The sequence below is a fragment of the Triturus cristatus genome, chromosome 3_2 (genome assembly GCF_964204655.1).
Source record: "Triturus cristatus chromosome 3_2, aTriCri1.1, whole genome shotgun sequence".
Classification (NCBI taxonomy): domain Eukaryota; kingdom Metazoa; phylum Chordata; class Amphibia; order Caudata; family Salamandridae; genus Triturus; species Triturus cristatus.
In genome coordinates, this window is record NC_140584.1 from 116,058,547 (window position 1) to 116,081,625 (window position 23,079).

Genomic DNA, 23,079 nt, shown 5'->3' on the forward strand with positions numbered 1-23,079 from the left:
TGACCTGTCGAACTTTCTCCAGATGGTCAGAAATGGTAATTTTTTAATGTTTAATTTTTTGACCATAAATGACTATTGCATGTGAATTATCACTTTTGTAACTAAAACAAAAGTGTTTAGAGTCATTTTAATGCCTGAAATTGGTCGAAATAGAAGCTTCTGAGTAGAAGAAAAAGTCTGTAAAAATGGCAATTTTGTTCACATTAAGGCTTTAAAAAGTAGTTATTCAACATGAGGCACAATCCAAATGACATTTTCAATCAATTTTTCTACAGTACAAAAAATCAATTTTCTGATGAAAAATGAGGACCCGTGACCTGTCGAACTTTCTCCAGATGGTCAGAAATGGTAATTTTTTAATGTATAATTTTGTGACTGTAAATGACTATTGCATGTGTATTATCACTTTCAAAACTAAAACAAGAGTGTTTAGAGTCATTTTAATGCCTGAAATTGGTCGAAATAGAAGCTTCTGAGTAGAAGAAAAAGTCTGTAAAAATGGCAATTTTGTTCACATTAAGGCTTTAAAAAGTAGTTATTCAACATGAGGCACAATCCAAATGACATTTTCAATCAATTTTTCTACAGTCCAAAAAATCAATTTTCTGATGAAAAACGAGGGCCCGTGACCTGTCGAACTTTCTCCAGATGGTCAGAAATGGTAATTTTTGTAATGTTTAATTTTTTGACTGTAAATGACTATTGCATGTGAATTATCACTTTTGGAACTAAAACAAGAGTGTTTAGAGCCATTTTAATGCCTGAAATTGGTCAAAATAGAAGCTTCTGAGTAGAATAAAAAGTCTATCAAAATGGCAATTTTGTTCACATTAAGGCTTTAAAAAGTAGTTATTCAACATGAGGCACAATCCAAATGACATTTTCAATCAATTTTTTTACAGTCCAAAAAATCAATTTTCTGATGAAAAACGAGGACCCCGTGACCTGTCGAACTTTCTCCAGATGGTCAGAAATGGTAATTTTTTAATGTATAATTTTTTGACTGTAAATGACTATTGCATGTGAATTATCACTTTTGGAACTAAAACAAGAGTGTTTAGAGTCATTTTAATGCCTGAAATTGGTCAAAATAGAAGCTTCTGAGTAGAATAAAAAGTCTATCAAAATGGCAATTTTGTTCACATTAAGGCTTTAAAAAGTAGTTATTCAACATGAGGCACAATCCAAATGACATTTTCAATCAATTTTTTTACAGTCCAAAAAATCAATTTTCTCATGAAAAACGAGGACCCGTGACCTGTCGAACTTTCTCCAGATGGTCAGAAATGGTAATTTTTTAATGTTTAATTTTTTGACCATAAATGACTATTGCATGTGAATTATCACTTTTGGAACTAAAACAAGAGTGTTTAGAGTCATTTTAATGCCTGAAATTGGTCGAAATAGAAGCTTCTGAGTAGAAGAAAAAGTCTGTAAAAATGGCAATTTTGTTCACATTAAGGCTTTAAAAAGTAGTTATTCAACATGAGGCACAATCCAAATGACATTTTCAATCAATTTTTCTACAGTACAAAAAATCAATTTTCTGATGAAAAATGAGGACCCGTGACCTGTCGAACTTTCTCCAGATGGTCAGAAATGGTAATTTTTTAATGTATAATTTTTTGACTGTAAATGACTATTGCATGTGTATTATCACTTTCAAAACTAAAACAAGAGTGTTTAGAGTCATTTTAATGCCTGAAATTGGTCGAAATAGAAGCTTCTGAGTAGAAGAAAAAGTCTGTAAAAATGGCAATTTTGTTCACATTAAGGCTTTAAAAAGTAGTTATTCAACATGAGGCACAATCCAAATGACATTTTCAATCAATTTTTCTACAGTCCAAAAAATCAATTTTCTGATGAAAAACGAGGACCCGTGACCTGTCGAAATTTCTCCAGATGGTCAGAAATGGTAAGTTTTTTAATGTTTAATTTTTTGACTGTAAATGACTATTGCATGTGAATTATCACTTTTGGAACTAAAACAAGAGTGTTTAGAGCCATTTTAATGCCTGAAATTGGTCAAAATAGAAGCTTCTGAGTAGAATAAAAAGTCTATCAAAATGGCAATTTTGTTCACATTAAGGCTTTAAAAAGTAGTTATTCAACATGAGGCACAATCCAAATGACATTTTCAATCAATTTTTTTACAGTCCAAAAAATCAATTTTCTGATGAAAAACGAGGACCCCGTGACCTGTCGAACTTTCTCCAGATGGTCAGAAATGGCAATTTTTTAATGTATAATTTTTTGACTGTAAATGACTATTGCATGTGAATTATCACTTTTGGAACTAAAACAAGAGTGTTTAGAGTCATTTTAATGCCTGAAATGGGTCGAAATAGAAGCTTCTGAGTAGAAGAAAAAGTCTGTAAAAATGGCAATTTTGTTCACATTAAGGCTTTAAAAAGTAGTTATTCAACATGAGGCACAATCCAAATGACATTTTCAATCAATTTTTCTACAGTTCAAAAAAATCAATTTTCTGATGAAAAACAAGGACCCGTGACCTGTCGAACTTTCTCCAGATGGTCAGAAATGGTAAGTTTTTTAATGTTTAATTTTTTGACTGTAAATGACTATTGCATGTGAATTATTACTTTTGGAACTAAAACAAGAGTGTTTAGAGTCATTTTAATGCCTGAAATTGGTCAAAATAGAAGCTTCTGAGTAGAATACAAAGTCTATCAAAATGGCAATTTTGTTCACATTAAGGCTTTAAAAAGTAGTTATTCAACATGAGGCACAATCCAAATGACATTTTCAATCAATTTTTTTACAGTCCAAAAAATCAATTTTCTCATGAAAAACGAGGACCCGTGACCTGTCGAACTTTCTCCAGATGGTCAGAAATGGTAAGTTTTTTAATGTTTAATTTTTTGACTGTAAATGACTATTGCATGTGAATTATTACTTTTGGAACTAAAACAAGAGTGTTTAGAGTCATTTTAATGCCTGAAATTGGTCAAAATAGAAGCTTCTGAGTAGAATACAAAGTCTATCAAAATGGCAATTTTGTTCACATTAAGGCTTTAAAAAGTAGTTATTCAACATGAGGCACAATCCAAATGACATTTTCAATCAATTTTTTTACAATCCAAAAAATCAATTTTCTCATGAAAAACGAGGACCCGTGACCTGTCGAACTTTCTCCAGATGGTCAGAAATGGTAATTTTTTAATGTTTAATTTTTTTACCATAAATGACTATTGCATGTGAATTATCACTTTTGGAACTAAAACAAGAGTGTTTAGAGTCATTTTAATGCCTGAAATTGGTCGAAATAGAAGCTTCTGAGTAGAAGAAAAAGTCTGTAAAAATGGCAATTTTGTTCACATTAAGGCTTTAAAAAGTAGTTATTCAACATGAGGCACAATCCAAATGACATTTTCAATCAATTTTTCTACAGTACAAAAAATCAATTTTCTGATGAAAAATGAGGACCCGTGACCTGTCGAACTTTCTCCAGATGGTCAGAAATGGTAATTTTTTAATGTATAATTTTTTGACTGTAAATGACTATTGCATGTGTATTATCACTTTCAAAACTAAAACAAGAGTGTTTAGAGTCATTTTAATGCCTGAAATTGGTCGAAATAGAAGCTTCTGAGTAGAAGAAAAAGTCTGTAAAAATGGCAATTTTGTTCACATTAAGGCTTTAAAAAGTAGTTATTCAACATGAGGCACAATCCAAATGACATTTTCAATCAATTTTTCTACAGTCCAAAAAATCAATTTTCTGATGAAAAACGAGGACCCGTGACCTGTCGAACTTTCTCCAGATGGTCAGAAATGGTAAGTTTTTTAATGTTTAATTTTTTGACTGTAAATGACTATTGCATGTGAATTATCACTTTTGGAACTAAAACAAGAGTGTTTAGAGCCATTTTAATGCCTGAAATTGGTCAAAATAGAAGCTTCTGAGTAGAATAAAAAGTCTATCAAAATGGCAATTTTGTTCACATTAAGGCTTTAAAAAGTAGTTATTCAACATGAGGCACAATCCAAATGACATTTTCAATCAATTTTTTTACAGTCCAAAAAATCAATTTTCTGATGAAAAACGAGGACCCCGTGACCTGTCGAACTTTCTCCAGATGGTCAGAAATGGTAATTTTTTAATGTTTAATTTTTTGACTATAAATGACTATTGCATGTGAATTATCACTTTTGGAACTAAAACAAGAGTGTTTAGAGTCATTTTAATGCCTGAAATTGGTCGAAATAGAAGCTTCTGAGTAGAAGAAAAAGTCTGTAAAAATGGCAATTTTGTTCACATTAAGGCTTTAAAAAGTAGTTATTCAACATGAGGCACAATCCAAATGACATTTTCAATCAATTTTTCTACAGTCCAAAAAATCAATTTTCTGATGAAAAACGAGGACCCGTGACCTGTCGAACTTTCTCCAGATGGTCAGAAATGGTAATTTTTTAATGTATAATTTTTTGACTGTAAATGACTATTGCATGTGAATTATCACTTTTGGAACTAAAACAAGAGTGTTTAGAGTCATTTTAATGCCTGAAATGGGTCGAAATAGAAGCTTCTGAGTAGAAGAAAAAGTCTGTAAAAATGGCAATTTTGTTCACATTAAGGCTTTAAAAAGTAGTTATTCAACATGAGGCACAATCCAAATGACATTTTCAATCAATTTTTCTACAGTACAAAAAAATCAATTTTCTGATGAAAAACAAGGACCCGTGACCTGTCGAACTTTCTCCAGATGGTCAGAAATGGTAAGTTTTTTAATGTTTAATTTTTTGACTGTAAATGACTATTGCATGTGAATTATTACTTTTGGAACTAAAACAAGAGTGTTTAGAGTCATTTTAATGCCTGAAATTGGTCAAAATAGAAGCTTCTGAGTAGAATACAAAGTCTATCAAAATGGCAATTTTGTTCACATTAAGGCTTTAAAAAGTAGTTATTCAACATGAGGCACAAGCCAAATGACATTTTCAATCAATTTTTTTACAGTCCAAAAAATCAATTTTCTCATGAAAAACGAGGACCCGTGACCTGTCGAACTTTCTCCAGATGGTCAGAAATGGTAATTTTTTAATGTTTAATTTTTTGACCATAAATGACTATTGCATGTGAATTATCACTTTTGTAACTAAAACAAAAGTGTTTAGAGTCATTTTAATGCCTGAAATTGGTCGAAATAGAAGCTTCTGAGTAGAAGAAAAAGTCTGTAAAAATGGCAATTTTGTTCACATTAAGGCTTTAAAAAGTAGTTATTCAACATGAGGCACAATCCAAATGACATTTTCAATCAATTTTTCTACAGTACAAAAAATCAATTTTCTGATGAAAAATGAGGACCCGTGACCTGTCGAACTTTCTCCAGATGGTCAGAAATGGTAATTTTTTAATGTATAATTTTGTGACTGTAAATGACTATTGCATGTGTATTATCACTTTCAAAACTAAAACAAGAGTGTTTAGAGTCATTTTAATGCCTGAAATTGGTCGAAATAGAAGCTTCTGAGTAGAAGAAAAAGTCTGTAAAAATGGCAATTTTGTTCACATTAAAGCTTTAAAAAGTAGTTATTCAACATGAGGCACAATCCAAATGACATTTTCAATCAATTTTTCTACAGTCCAAAAAATCAATTTTCTGATGAAAAACGAGGGCCCGTGACCTGTCGAACTTTCTCCAGATGGTCAGAAATGGTAATTTTTGTAATGTTTAATTTTTTGACTGTAAATGACTATTGCATGTGAATTATCACTTTTGGAACTAAAACAAGAGTGTTTAGAGCCATTTTAATGCCTGAAATTGGTCAAAATAGAAGCTTCTGAGTAGAATAAAAAGTCTATCAAAATGGCAATTTTGTTCACATTAAGGCTTTAAAAAGTAGTTATTCAACATGAGGCACAATCCAAATGACATTTTCAATCAATTTTTCTACAGTCCAAAAAATCAATTTTCTGATGAAAAACGAGGACCCGTGACCTGTCGAACTTTCTCCAGATGGTCAGAAATGGTAAGTTTTTTAATGTTTAATTTTTTGACTGTAAATGACTATTGCATGTGAATTATCACTTTTGGAACTAAAACAAGAGTGTTTAGAGCCATTTTAATGCCTGAAATTGGTCAAAATAGAAGCTTCTGAGTAGAATAAAAAGTCTATCAAAATGGCAATTTTGTTCACATTAAGGCTTTAAAAAGTAGTTATTCAACATGAGGCACAATCCAAATGACATTTTCAATCAATTTTTTTACAGTCCAAAAAATCAATTTTCTGATGAAAAACGAGGACCCCGTGACCTGTCGAACTTTCTCCAGATGGTCAGAAATGGTAATTTTTTAATGTTTAATTTTTTGACTATAAATGACTATTGCATGTGAATTATCACTTTTGGAACTAAAACAAGAGTGTTTAGAGTCATTTTAATGCCTGAAATTGGTCGAAATAGAAGCTTCTGAGTAGAAGAAAAAGTCTGTAAAAATGGCAATTTTGTTCACATTAAGGCTTTAAAAAGTAGTTATTCAACATGAGGCACAATCCAAATGACATTTTCAATCAATTTTTCTACAGTCCAAAAAATCAATTTTCTGATGAAAAACGAGGACCCGTGACCTGTCGAACTTTCTCCAGATGGTCAGAAATGGTAATTTTTTAATGTATAATTTTTTGACTGTAAATGACTATTGCATGTGAATTATCACTTTTGGAACTAAAACAAGAGTGTTTAGAGTCATTTTAATGCCTGAAATGGGTCGAAATAGAAGCTTCTGAGTAGAAGAAAAAGTCTGTAAAAATGGCAATTTTGTTCACATTAAGGCTTTAAAAAGTAGTTATTCAACATGAGGCACAATCCAAATGACATTTTCAATCAATTTTTCTACAGTACAAAAAAATCAATTTTCTGATGAAAAACAAGGACCCGTGACCTGTCGAACTTTCTCCAGATGGTCAGAAATGGTAAGTTTTTTAATGTTTAATTTTTTGACTGTAAATGACTATTGCATGTGAATTATTACTTTTGGAACTAAAACAAGAGTGTTTAGAGTCATTTTAATGCCTGAAATTGGTCAAAATAGAAGCTTCTGAGTAGAATACAAAGTCTATCAAAATGGCAATTTTGTTCACATTAAGGCTTTAAAAAGTAGTTATTCAACATGAGGCACAAGCCAAATGACATTTTCAATCAATTTTTTTACAGTCCAAAAAATCAATTTTCTCATGAAAAACGAGGACCCGTGACCTGTCGAACTTTCTCCAGATGGTCAGAAATGGTAATTTTTTAATGTTTAATTTTTTGACCATAAATGACTATTGCATGTGAATTATCACTTTTGTAACTAAAACAAAAGTGTTTAGAGTCATTTTAATGCCTGAAATTGGTCGAAATAGAAGCTTCTGAGTAGAAGAAAAAGTCTGTAAAAATGGCAATTTTGTTCACATTAAGGCTTTAAAAAGTAGTTATTCAACATGAGGCACAATCCAAATGACATTTTCAATCAATTTTTCTACAGTACAAAAAATCAATTTTCTGATGAAAAATGAGGACCCGTGACCTGTCGAACTTTCTCCAGATGGTCAGAAATGGTAAGTTTTTTAATGTTTAATTTTTTGACTGTAAATGACTATTGCATGTGAATTATCACTTTTGGAACTAAAACAAGAGTGTTTAGAGTCATTTTAATGCCTGAAATTGGTCAAAATAGAAGCTTCTGAGTAGAATACAAAGTCTATCAAAATGGCAATTTTGTTCACATTAAGGCTTTACAAAGTAGTTATTCAACATGAGGCACAATCCAAATGACATTTTCAATCAATTTTTTTACAGTCCAAAAAATCAATTTTCTCATGAAAAACGAGGACCCGTGACCTGTCGAACTTTCTCCAGATGGTCAGAAATGGTAAGTTTTTTAATGTTTAATTTTTTGACTGTAAATGACTATTGCATGTGAATTATTACTTTTGGAACTAAAACAAGAGTGTTTAGAGTCATTTTAATGCCTGAAATTGGTCAAAATAGAAGCTTCTGAGTAGAATACAAAGTGTATCAAAATGGCAATTTTGTTCACATTAAGGCTTTAAAAAGTAGTTATTCAACATGAGGCACAATCCAAATGACATTTTCAATCAATTTTTTTACAATCCAAAAAATCAATTTTCTCATGAAAAACGAGGACCCGTGACCTGTCGAACTTTCTCCAGATGGTCAGAAATGGTAATTTTTTTAATGTTTAATTTTTTGACCATAAATGACTATTGCATGTGAATTATCACTTTTGGAACTAAAACAAGAGTGTTTAGAGTCATTTTAATGCCTGAAATTGGTCGAAATAGAAGCTTCTGAGTAGAAGAAAAAGTCTGTAAAAATGGCAATTTTGTTCACATTAAGGCTTTAAAAAGTAGTTATTCAACATGAGGCACAATCCAAATGACATTTTCAATCAATTTTTCTACAGTCCAAAAAATCAATTTTCTGATGAAAAACGAGGACCCGTGACCTGTCGAACTTTCTCCAGATGGTCAGAAATGGTAAGTTTTTTAATGTTTAATTTTTTGACTGTAAATGACTATTGCATGTGAATTATCACTTTTGGAACTAAAACAAGAGTGTTTAGAGCCATTTTAATGCCTGAAATTGGTCAAAATAGAAGCTTCTGAGTAGAATAAAAAGTCTATCAAAATGGCAATTTTGTTCACATTAAGGCTTTAAAAAGTAGTTATTCAACATGAGGCACAATCCAAATGACATTTTCAATCAATTTTTTTACAGTCCAAAAAATCAATTTTCTCATGAAAAACGAGGACCCGTGACCTGTCGAACTTTCTCCAGATGGTCAGAAACGGTAATTTTTTAATGTTTAATTTTTTGACCATAAATGACTATTGCATGTGAATTATCACTTTTGGAACTAAAACAAGAGTGTTTAGAGTCATTTTAATGCCTGAAATTGGTCGAAATAGAAGCTTCTGAGTAGAAGAAAAAGTCTGTAAAAATGGCAATTTTGTTCACATTAAGGCTTTAAAAAGTAGTTATTCAACATGAGGCACAATCCAAATGACATTTTCAATCAATTTTTCTACAGTACAAAAAATCAATTTTCTGATGAAAAATGAGGACCCGTGACCTGTCGAACTTTCTCCAGATGGTCAGAAATGGTAATTTTTTAATGTATAATTTTTTGACTGTAAATGACTATTGCATGTGTATTATCACTTTCAAAACTAAAACAAGAGTGTTTAGAGTCATTTTAATGCCTGAAATTGGTCGAAATAGAAGCTTCTGAGTAGAAGAAAAAGTCTGTAAAAATGGCAATTTTGTTCACATTAAGGCTTTAAAAAGTAGTTATTCAACATGAGGCACAATCCAAATGACATTTTCAATCAATTTTTCTACAGTCCAAAAAATCAATTTTCTGATGAAAAACGAGGACCCGTGACCTGTCGAAATTTCTCCAGATGGTCAGAAATGGTAAGTTTTTTAATGTTTAATTTTTTGACTGTAAATGACTATTGCATGTGAATTATCTCTTTTGGAACTAAAACAAGAGTGTTTAGAGCCATTTTAATGCCTGAAATTGGTCAAAATAGAAGCTTCTGAGTAGAATAAAAAGTCTATCAAAATGGCAATTTTGTTCACATTAAGGCTTTAAAAAGTAGTTATTCAACATGAGGCACAATCCAAATGACATTTTCAATCAATTTTTTTACAGTCCAAAAAATCAATTTTCTGATGAAAAACGAGGACCCCGTGACCTGTCGAACTTTCTCCAGATGGTCAGAAATGGTAATTTTTTAATGTATAATTTTTTGACTGTAAATGACTATTGCATGTGAATTATCACTTTTGGAACTAAAACAAGAGTGTTTAGAGTCATTTTAATGCCTGAAATTGGTCAAAATAGAAGCTTCTGAGTAGAATAAAAAGTCTATCAAAATGGCAATTTTGTTCACATTAAGGCTTTAAAAAGTAGTTATTCAACATGAGGCACAATCCAAATGACATTTTCAATCAATTTTTTTACAGTCCAAAAAATCAATTTTCTCATGAAAAACGAGGACCCGTGACCTGTCGAACTTTCTCCAGATGGTCAGAAATGGTAATTTTTTAATGTATAATTTTTTGACTGTAAATGACTATTGCATGTGTATTATCACTTTCAAAACTAAAACAAGAGTGTTTAGAGTCATTTTAATGCCTGAAATTGGTCGAAATAGAAGCTTCTGAGTAGAAGAAAAAGTCTGTAAAAATGGCAATTTTGTTCACATTAAGGCTTTAAAAAGTAGTTATTCAACATGAGGCACAATCCAAATGACATTTTCAATCAATTTTTCTACAGTCCAAAAAATCAATTTTCTGATGAAAAACGAGGACCCGTGACCTGTCGAACTTTCTCCAGATGGTCAGAAATGGTAAGTTTTTTAATGTTTAATTTTTTGACTGTAAATGACTATTGCATGTGAATTATCACTTTTGGAACTAAAACAAGAGTGTTTAGAGCCATTTTAATGCCTGAAATTGGTCAAAATAGAAGCTTCTGAGTAGAATAAAAAGTCTATCAAAATGGCAATTTTGTTCACATTAAGGCTTTAAAAAGTAGTTATTCAACATGAGGCACAATCCAAATGACATTTTCAATCAATTTTTTTACAGTCCAAAAAATCAATTTTCTGATGAAAAACGAGGACCCCGTGACCTGTCGAACTTTCTCCAGATGGTCAGAAATGGTAATTTTTTAATGTATAATTTTTTGACTGTAAATGACTATTGCATGTGAATTATCACTTTTGGAACTAAAACAAGAGTGTTTAGAGTCATTTTAATGCCTGAAATGGGTCGAAATAGAAGCTTCTGAGTAGAAGAAAAAGTCTGTAAAAATGGCAATTTTGTTCACATTAAGGCTTTAAAAAGTAGTTATTCAACATGAGGCACAATCCAAATGACATTTTCAATCAATTTTTCTACAGTCCAAAAAATCAATTTTCTGATGAAAAACGAGGACCCGTGACCTGTCGAACTTTCTCCAGATGGTCAGAAATGGTAAGTTTTTTAATGTTTAATTTTTTGACTGTAAATGACTATTGCATGTGAATTATCACTTTTGGAACTAAAACAAGAGTGTTTAGAGCCATTTTAATGCCTGAAATTGGTCAAAATAGAAGCTTCTGAGTAGAATAAAAAGTCTATCAAAATGGCAATTTTGTTCACATTAAGGCTTTAAAAAGTAGTTATTCAACATGAGGCACAATCCAAATGACATTTTCAATCAATTTTTTTACAGTCCAAAAAATCAATTTTCTGATGAAAAACGAGGACCCCGTGACCTGTCGAACTTTCTCCAGATGGTCAGAAATGGTAATTTTTTAATGTTTAATTTTTTGACTATAAATGACTATTGCATGTGAATTATCACTTTTGGAACTAAAACAAGAGTGTTTAGAGTCATTTTAATGCCTGAAATTGGTCGAAATAGAAGCTTCTGAGTAGAAGAAAAAGTCTGTAAAAATGGCAATTTTGTTCACATTAAGGCTTTAAAAAGTAGTTATTCAACATGAGGCACAATCCAAATGACATTTTCAATCAATTTTTCTACAGTACAAAAAATCAATTTTCTGATGAAAAATGAGGACCCGTGACCTGTCGAACTTTCTCCAGATGGTCAGAAATGGTAAGTTTTTTAATGTTTAATTTTTTGACTGTAAATGACTATTGCATGTGAATTATCACTTTTGGAACTAAAACAAGAGTGTTTAGAGTCATTTTAATGCCTGAAATTGGTCAAAATAGAAGTTTCTGAGTAGAATACAAAGTCTATCAAAATGGCAATTTTGTTCACATTAAGGCTTTACAAAGTAGTTATTCAACATGAGGCACAATCCAAATGACATTTTCAATCAATTTTTTTACAGTCCAAAAAATCAATTTTCTCATGAAAAACGAGGACCCGTGACCTGTCGAACTTTCTCCAGATGGTCAGAAATGGTAAGTTTTTTAATGTTTAATTTTTTGACTGTAAATGACTATTGCATGTGAATTATTACTTTTGGAACTAAAACAAGAGTGTTTAGAGTCATTTTAATGCCTGAAATTGGTCAAAATAGAAGCTTCTGAGTAGAATACAAAGTGTATCAAAATGGCAATTTTGTTCACATTAAGGCTTTAAAAAGTAGTTATTCAACATGAGGCACAATCCAAATGACATTTTCAATCAATTTTTTTACAATCCAAAAAATCAATTTTCTCATGAAAAACGAGGACCCGTGACCTGTCGAACTTTCTCCAGATGGTCAGAAATGGTAATTTTTTTAATGTTTAATTTTTTGACCATAAATGACTATTGCATGTGAATTATCACTTTTGGAACTAAAACAAGAGTGTTTAGAGTCATTTTAATGCCTGAAATTGGTCGAAATAGAAGCTTCTGAGTAGAAGAAAAAGTCTGTAAAAATGGCAATTTTGTTCACATTAAGGCTTTAAAAAGTAGTTATTCAACATGAGGCACAATCCAAATGACATTTTCAATCAATTTTTCTACAGTCCAAAAAATCAATTTTCTGATGAAAAACGAGGACCCGTGACCTGTCGAACTTTCTCCAGATGGTCAGAAATGGTAAGTTTTTTAATGTTTAATTTTTTGACTGTAAATGACTATTGCATGTGAATTATCACTTTTGGAACTAAAACAAGAGTGTTTAGAGCCATTTTAATGCCTGAAATTGGTCAAAATAGAAGCTTCTGAGTAGAATAAAAAGTCTATCAAAATGGCAATTTTGTTCACATTAAGGCTTTAAAAAGTAGTTATTCAACATGAGGCACAATCCAAATGACATTTTCAATCAATTTTTTTACAGTCCAAAAAATCAATTTTCTCATGAAAAACGAGGACCCGTGACCTGTCGAACTTTCTCCAGATGGTCAGAAACGGTAATTTTTTAATGTTTAATTTTTTGACCATAAATGACTATTGCATGTGAATTATCACTTTTGGAACTAAAACAAGAGTGTTTAGAGTCATTTTAATGCCTGAAATTGGTCGAAATAGAAGCTTCTGAGTAGAAGAAAAAGTCTGTAAAAATGGCAATTTTGTTCACATTAAGGCTTTAAAAAGTAGTTATTCAACATGAGGCACAATCCAAATGACATTTTCAATCAATTTTTCTACAGTACAAAAAATCAATTTTCTGATGAAAAATGAGGACCCGTGACCTGTCGAACTTTCTCCAGATGGTCAGAAATGGTAATTTTTTAATGTATAATTTTTTGACTGTAAATGACTATTGCATGTGTATTATCACTTTCAAAACTAAAACAAGAGTGTTTAGAGTCATTTTAATGCCTGAAATTGGTCGAAATAGAAGCTTCTGAGTAGAAGAAAAAGTCTGTAAAAATGGCAATTTTGTTCACATTAAGGCTTTAAAAAGTAGTTATTCAACATGAGGCACAATCCAAATGACATTTTCAATCAATTTTTCTACAGTCCAAAAAATCAATTTTCTGATGAAAAACGAGGACCCGTGACCTGTCGAAATTTCTCCAGATGGTCAGAAATGGTAAGTTTTTTAATGTTTAATTTTTTGACTGTAAATGACTATTGCATGTGAATTATCACTTTTGGAACTAAAACAAGAGTGTTTAGAGCCATTTTAATGCCTGAAATTGGTCAAAATAGAAGCTTCTGAGTAGAATAAAAAGTCTATCAAAATGGCAATTTTGTTCACATTAAGGCTTTAAAAAGTAGTTATTCAACATGAGGCACAATCCAAATGACATTTTCAATCAATTTTTTTACAGTCCAAAAAATCAATTTTCTGATGAAAAACGAGGACCCCGTGACCTGTCGAACTTTCTCCAGATGGTCAGAAATGGTAATTTTTTAATGTATAATTTTTTGACTGTAAATGACTATTGCATGTGAATTATCACTTTTGGAACTAAAACAAGAGTGTTTAGAGTCATTTTAATGCCTGAAATTGGTCAAAATAGAAGCTTCTGAGTAGAATAAAAAGTCTATCAAAATGGCAATTTTGTTCACATTAAGGCTTTAAAAAGTAGTTATTCAACATGAGGCACAATCCAAATGACATTTTCAATCAATTTTTTTACAGTCCAAAAAATCAATTTTCTCATGAAAAACGAGGACCCGTGACCTGTCGAACTTTCTCCAGATGGTCAGAAATGGTAATTTTTTAATGTTTAATTTTTTGACCATAAATGACTATTGCATGTGAATTATCACTTTTGGAACTAAAACAAGAGTGTTTAGAGTCATTTTAATGCCTGAAATTGGTCGAAATAGAAGCTTCTGAGTAGAAGAAAAAGTCTGTAAAAATGGCAATTTTGTTCACATTAAGGCTTTAAAAAGTAGTTATTCAACATGAGGCACAATCCAAATGACATTTTCAATCAATTTTTCTACAGTACAAAAAATCAATTTTCTGATGAAAAATGAGGACCCGTGACCTGTCGAACTTTCTCCAGATGGTCAGAAATGGTAATTTTTTAATGTATAATTTTTTGACTGTAAATGACTATTGCATGTGTATTATCACTTTCAAAACTAAAACAAGAGTGTTTAGAGTCATTTTAATGCCTGAAATTGGTCGAAATAGAAGCTTCTGAGTAGAAGAAAAAGTCTGTAAAAATGGCAATTTTGTTCACATTAAGGCTTTAAAAAGTAGTTATTCAACATGAGGCACAATCCAAATGACATTTTCAATCAATTTTTCTACAGTCCAAAAAATCAATTTTCTGATGAAAAACGAGGACCCGTGACCTGTCGAAATTTCTCCAGATGGTCAGAAATGGTAAGTTTTTTAATGTTTAATTTTTTGACTGTAAATGACTATTGCATGTGAATTATCACTTTTGGAACTAAAACAAGAGTGTTTAGAGCCATTTTAATGCCTGAAATTGGTCAAAATAGAAGCTTCTGAGTAGAATAAAAAGTCTATCAAAATGGCAATTTTGTTCACATTAAGGCTTTAAAAAGTAGTTATTCAACATGAGGCACAATCCAAATGACATTTTCAATCAATTTTTTTACAGTCCAAAAAATCAATTTTCTGATGAAAAACGAGGACCCCGTGACCTGTCGAACTTTCTCCAGATGGTCAGAAATGGCAATTTTTTAATGTATAATTTTTTGACTGTAAATGACTATTGCATGTGAATTATCACTTTTGGAACTAAAACAAGAGTGTTTAGAGTCATTTTAATGCCTGAAATGGGTCGAAATAGAAGCTTCTGAGTAGAAGAAAAAGTCTGTAAAAATGGCAATTTTGTTCACATTAAGGCTTTAAAAAGTAGTTATTCAACATGAGGCACAATCCAAATGACATTTTCAATCAATTTTTCTACAGTTCAAAAAAATCAATTTTCTGATGAAAAACAAGGACCCGTGACCTGTCGAACTTTCTCCAGATGGTCAGAAATGGTAAGTTTTTTAATGTTTAATTTTTTGACTGTAAATGACTATTGCATGTGAATTATTACTTTTGGAACTAAAACAAGATTGTTTAGAGTCATTTTAATGCCTGAAATTGGTCAAAATAGAAGCTTCTGAGTAGAATACAAAGTCTATCAAAATGGCAATTTTGTTCACATTAAGGCTTTAAAAAGTAGTTATTCAACATGAGGCACAATCCAAATGACATTTTCAATCAATTTTTTTACAGTCCAAAAAATCAATTTTCTCATGAAAAACGAGGACCCGTGACCTGTCGAACTTTCTCCAGATGGTCAGAAATGGTAAGTTTTTTAATGTTTAATTTTTTGACTGTAAATGACTATTGCATGTGAATTATTACTTTTGGAACTAAAACAAGAGTGTTTAGAGTCATTTTAATGCCTGAAATTGGTCAAAATAGAAGCTTCTGAGTAGAATACAAAGTCTATCAAAATGGCAATTTTGTTCACATTAAGGCTTTAAAAAGTAGTTATTCAACATGAGGCACAATCCAAATGACATTTTCAATCAATTTTTTTACAATCCAAAAAATCAATTTTCTCATGAAAAACGAGGACCCGTGACCTGTCGAACTTTCTCCAGATGGTCAGAAATGGTAATTTTTTAATGTTTAATTTTTTGACCATAAATGACTATTGCATGTGAATTATCACTTTTGGAACTAAAACAAGAGTGTTTAGAGTCATTTTAATGCCTGAAATTGGTCGAAATAGAAGCTTCTGAGTAGAAGAAAAAGTCTGTAAAAATGGCAATTTTGTTCACATTAAGGCTTTAAAAAGTAGTTATTCAACATGAGGCACAATCCAAATGACATTTTCAATCAATTTTTCTACAGTACAAAAAATCAATTTTCTGATGAAAAATGAGGACCCGTGACCTGTCGAACTTTCTCCAGATGGTCAGAAATGGTAATTTTTTAATGTATAATTTTTTGACTGTAAATGACTATTGCATGTGTATTATCACTTTCAAAACTAAAACAAGAGTGTTTAGAGTCATTTTAATGCCTGAAATTGGTCGAAATAGAAGCTTCTGAGTAGAAGAAAAAGTCTGTAAAAATGGCAATTTTGTTCACATTAAGGCTTTAAAAAGTAGTTATTCAACATGAGGCACAATCCAAATGACATTTTCAATCAATTTTTCTACAGTCCAAAAAATCAATTTTCTGATGAAAAACGAGGACCCGTGACCTGTCGAACTTTCTCCAGATGGTCAGAAATGGTAAGTTTTTTAATGTTTAATTTTTTGACTGTAAATGACTATTGCATGTGAATTATCACTTTTGGAACTAAAACAAGAGTGTTTAGAGCCATTTTAATGCCTGAAATTGGTCAAAATAGAAGCTTCTGAGTAGAATAAAAAGTCTATCAAAATGGCAATTTTGTTCACATTAAGGCTTTAAAAAGTAGTTATTCAACATGAGGCACAATCCAAATGACATTTTCAATCAATTTTTTTACAGTCCAAAAAATCAATTTTCTGATGAAAAACGAGGACCCCGTGACCTGTCGAACTTTCTCCAGATGGTCAGAAATGGTAATTTTTTAATGTATAATTTTTTGACTGTAAATGACTATTGCATGTGAATTATCACTTTTGGAACTAAAACAAGAGTGTTTAGAGTCATTTTAATGCCTGAAATGGGTCGAAATAGAAGCTTCTGAGTAGAAGAAAAAGTCTGTAAAAATGGCAATTTTGTTCACATTAAGGCTTTAAAAAGTAGTTATTCAACATGAGGCACAATCCAAATGACATTTTCAATCAATTTTTCTACAGTACAAAAAAATCAATTTTCTGATGAAAAACAAGGACCCGTGACCTGTCGAACTTTCTCCAGATGGTCAGAAATGGTAAGTTTTTTAATGTTTAATTTTTTGACTGTAAATGACTATTGCATGTGAATTATTACTTTTGGAACTAAAACAAGAGTGTTTAGAGTCATTTTAATGCCTGAAATTGGTCAAAATAGAAGCTTCTGAGTAGAATACAAAGTCTATCAAAATGGCAATTTTGTTCACATTAAGGCTTTAAAAAGTAGTTATTCAACATGAGGCACAAGCCAAATGACATTTTCAATCAATTTTTTTACAGTCCAAAAAATCAATTTTCTCATGAAAAACGAGGACCCGTGACCTGTCGAACTTTCTCCAGATGGTCAGAAATGGTAATTTTTTAATGTTTAATTTTTTGACCATAAATGACTATTGCATGTGAATTATCACTTTTGTAACTAAAACAAAAGTGTTTAGAGTCATTTTAATGCCTGAAATTGGTCGAAATAGAAGCTTCTGAGTAGAAGAAAAAGTCTGTAAAAATGGCAATTTTGTTCACATTAAGGCTTTAAAAAGTAGTTATTCAACATGAGGCACAATCCAAATGACATTTTCAATCAATTTTTCTACAGTACAAAAAATCAATTTTCTGATGAAAAATGAGGACCCGTGACCTGTCGAACTTTCTCCAGATGGTCAGAAATGGTAATTTTTTAATGTATAATTTTGTGACTGTAAATGACTATTGCATGTGTATTATCACTTTCAAAACTAAAACAAGAGTGTTTAGAGTCATTTTAATGCCTGAAATTGGTCGAAATAGAAGCTTCTGAGTAGAAGAAAAAGTCTGTAAAAATGGCAATTTTGTTCACATTAAGGCTTTAAAAAGTAGTTATTCAACATGAGGCACAATCCAAATGACATTTTCAATCAATTTTTCTACAGTCCAAAAAATCAATTTTCTGATGAAAAACGAGGGCCCGTGACCTGTCGAACTTTCTCCAGATGGTCAGAAATGGTAATTTTTGTAATGTTTAATTTTTTGACTGTAAATGACTATTGCATGTGAATTATCACTTTTGGAACTAAAACAAGAGTGTTTAGAGCCATTTTAATGCCTGAAATTGGTCAAAATAGAAGCTTCTGAGTAGAATAAAAAGTCTATCAAAATGGCAATTTTGTTCACATTAAGGCTTTAAAAAGTAGTTATTCAACATGAGGCACAATCCAAATGACATTTTCAATCAATTTTTTTACAGTCCAAAAAATCAATTTTCTGATGAAAAACGAGGACCCCGTGACCTGTCGAACTTTCTCCAGATGGTCAGAAATGGTAATTTTTTAATGTATAATTTTTTGACTGTAAATGACTATTGCATGTGAATTATCACTTTTGGAACTAAAACAAGAGTGTTTAGAGTCATTTTAATGCCTGAAATTGGTCAAAATAGAAGCTTCTGAGTAGAATAAAAAGTCTATCAAAATGGCAATTTTGTTCACATTAAGGCTTTAAAAAGTAGTTATTCAACATGAGGCACAATCCAAATGACATTTTCAATCAATTTTTTTACAGTCCAAAAAATCAATTTTCTCATGAAAAACGAGGACCCGTGACCTGTCGAACTTTCTCCAGATGGTCAGAAATGGTAATTTTTTAATGTTTAATTTTTTGACCATAAATGACTATTGCATGTGAATTATCACTTTTGGAACTAAAACAAGAGTGTTTAGAGTCATTTTAATGCCTGAAATTGGTCGAAATAGAAGCTTCTGAGTAGAAGAAAAAGTCTGTAAAAATGGCAATTTTGTTCACATTAAGGCTTTAAAAAGTAGTTATTCAACATGAGGCACAATCCAAATGACATTTTCAATCAATTTTTCTACAGTACAAAAAATCAATTTTCTGATGAAAAATGAGGACCCGTGACCTGTCGAACTTTCTCCAGATGGTCAGAAATGGTAATTTTTTAATGTATAATTTTTTGACTGTAAATGACTATTGCATGTGTATTATCACTTTCAAAACTAAAACAAGAGTGTTTAGAGTCATTTTAATGCCTGAAATTGGTCGAAATAGAAGCTTCTGAGTAGAAGAAAAAGTCTGTAAAAATGGCAATTTTGTTCACATTAAGGCTTTAAAAAGTAGTTATTCAACATGAGGCACAATCCAAATGACATTTTCAATCAATTTTTCTACAGTCCAAAAAATCAATTTTCTGATGAAAAACGAGGACCCGTGACCTGTCGAACTTTCTCCAGATGGTCAGAAATGGTAAGTTTTTTAATGTTTAATTTTTTGACTGTAAATGACTATTGCATGTGAATTATCACTTTTGGAACTAAAACAAGAGTGTTTAGAGCCATTTTAATGCCTGAAATTGGTCAAAATAGAAGCTTCTGAGTAGAATAAAAAGTCTATCAAAATGGCAATTTTGTTCACATTAAGGCTTTAAAAAGTAGTTATTCAACATGAGGCACAATCCAAATGACATTTTCAATCAATTTTTTTACAGTCCAAAAAATCAATTTTCTGATGAAAAACGAGGACCCCGTGACCTGTCGAACTTTCTCCAGATGGTCAGAAATGGTAATTTTTTAATGTATAATTTTTTGACTGTAAATGACTATTGCATGTGAATTATCACTTTTGGAACTAAAACAAGAGTGTTTAGAGTCATTTTAATGCCTGAAATGGGTCGAAATAGAAGCTTCTGAGTAGAAGAAAAAGTCTGTAAAAATGGCAATTTTGTTCACATTAAGGCTTTAAAAAGTAGTTATTCAACATGAGGCACAATCCAAATGACATTTTCAATCAATTTTTCTACAGTACAAAAAAATCAATTTTCTGATGAAAAACAAGGACCCGTGACCTGTCGAACTTTCTCCAGATGGTCAGAAATGGTAAGTTTTTTAATGTTTAATTTTTTGACTGTAAATGACTATTGCATGTGAATTATTACTTTTGGAACTAAAACAAGAGTGTTTAGAGTCATTTTAATGCCTGAAATTGGTCAAAATAGAAGCTTCTGAGTAGAATACAAAGTCTATCAAAATGGCAATTTTGTTCACATTAAGGCTTTAAAAAGTAGTTATTCAACATGAGGCACAAGCCAAATGACATTTTCAATCAATTTTTTTACAGTCCAAAAAATCAATTTTCTCATGAAAAACGAGGACCCGTGACCTGTCGAACTTTCTCCAGATGGTCAGAAATGGTAATTTTTTAATGTTTAATTTTTTGACCATAAATGACTATTGCATGTGAATTATCACTTTTGTAACTAAAACAAAAGTGTTTAGAGTCATTTTAATGCCTGAAATTGGTCGAAATAGAAGCTTCTGAGTAGAAGAAAAAGTCTGTAAAAATGGCAATTTTGTTCACATTAAGGCTTTAAAAAGTAGTTATTCAACATGAGGCACAATCCAAATGACATTTTCAATCAATTTTTCTACAGTACAAAAAATCAATTTTCTGATGAAAAATGAGGACCCGTGACCTGTCGAACTTTCTCCAGATGGTCAGAAATGGTAATTTTTTAATGTATAATTTTGTGACTGTAAATGACTATTGCATGTGTATTATCACTTTCAAAACTAAAACAAGAGTGTTTAGAGTCATTTTAATGCCTGAAATTGGTCGAAATAGAAGCTTCTGAGTAGAAGAAAAAGTCTGTAAAAATGGCAATTTTGTTCACATTAAGGCTTTAAAAAGTAGTTATTCAACATGAGGCACAATCCAAATGACATTTTCAATCAATTTTTCTACAGTCCAAAAAATCAATTTTCTGATGAAAAACGAGGGCCCGTGACCTGTCGAACTTTCTCCAGATGGTCAGAAATGGTAATTTTTGTAATGTTTAATTTTTTGACTGTAAATGACTATTGCATGTGAATTATCACTTTTGGAACTAAAACAAGAGTGTTTAGAGCCATTTTAATGCCTGAAATTGGTCAAAATAGAAGCTTCTGAGTAGAATAAAAAGTCTATCAAAATGGCAATTTTGTTCACATTAAGGCTTTAAAAAGTAGTTATTCAACATGAGGCACAATCCAAATGACATTTTCAATCAATTTTTTTACAGTCCAAAAAATCAATTTTCTGATGAAAAACGAGGACCCCGTGACCTGTCGAACTTTCTCCAGATGGTCAGAAATGGTAATTTTTTAATGTATAATTTTTTGACTGTAAATGACTATTGCATGTGAATTATCACTTTTGGAACTAAAACAAGAGTGTTTAGAGTCATTTTAATGCCTGAAATTGGTCAAAATAGAAGCTTCTGAGTAGAATAAAAAGTCTATCAAAATGGCAATTTTGTTCACATTAAGGCTTTAAAAAGTAGTTATTCAACATGAGGCACAATCCAAATGACATTTTCAATCAATTTTTTTACAGTCCAAAAAATCAATTTTCTCATGAAAAACGAGGACCCGTGACCTGTCGAACTTTCTCCAGATGGTCAGAAATGGTAATTTTTTAATGTTTAATTTTTTGACCATAAATGACTATTGCATGTGAATTATCACTTTTGGAACTAAAACAAGAGTGTTTAGAGTCATTTTAATGCCTGAAATTGGTCGAAATAGAAGCTTCTGAGTAGAAGAAAAAGTCTGTAAAAATGGCAATTTTGTTCACATTAAGGCTTTAAAAAGTAGTTATTCAACATGAGGCACAATCCAAATGACATTTTCAATCAATTTTTCTACAGTACAAAAAATCAATTTTCTGATGAAAAATGAGGACCCGTGACCTGTCGAACTTTCTCCAGATGGTCAGAAATGGTAATTTTTTAATGTATAATTTTTTGACTGTAAATGACTATTGCATGTGTATTATCACTTTCAAAACTAAAACAAGAGTGTTTAGAGTCATTTTAATGCCTGAAATTGGTCGAAATAGAAGCTTCTGAGTAGAAGAAAAAGTCTGTAAAAATGGCAATTTTGTTCACATTAAGGCTTTAAAAAGTAGTTATTCAACATGAGGCACAATCCAAATGACATTTTCAATCAATTTTTCTACAGTCCAAAAAATCAATTTTCTGATGAAAAACGAGGACCCGTGACCTGTCGAAATTTCTCCAGATGGTCAGAAATGGTAAGTTTTTTAATGTTTAATTTTTTGACTGTAAATGACTATTGCATGTGAATTATCACTTTTGGAACTAAAACAAGAGTGTTTAGAGCCATTTTAATGCCTGAAATTGGTCAAAATAGAAGCTTCTGAGTAGAATAAAAAGTCTATCAAAATGGCAATTTTGTTCACATTAAGGCTTTAAAAAGTAGTTATTCAACATGAGGCACAATCCAAATGACATTTTCAATCAATTTTTTTACAGTCCAAAAAATCAATTTTCTGATGAAAAACGAGGACCCCGTGACCTGTCGAACTTTCTCCAGATGGTCAGAAATGGCAATTTTTTATTGTATAATTTTTTGACTGTAAATGACTATTGCATGTGAATTATCACTTTTGGAACTAAAACAAGAGTGTTTAGAGTCATTTTAATGCCTGAAATGGGTCGAAATAGAAGCTTCTGAGTAGAAGAAAAAGTCTGTAAAAATGGCAATTTTGTTCACATTAAGGCTTTAAAAAGTAGTTATTCAACATGAGGCACAATCCAAATGACATTTTCAATCAATTTTTCTACAGTTCAAAAAAATCAATTTTCTGATGAAAAACAAGGACCCGTGACCTGTCGAACTTTCTCCAGATGGTCAGAAATGGTAAGTTTTTTAATGTTTAATTTTTTGACTGTAAATGACTATTGCATGTGAATTATTACTTTTGGAACTAAAACAAGAGTGTTTAGAGTCATTTTAATGCCTGAAATTGGTCAAAATAGAAGCTTCTGAGTAGAATACAAAGT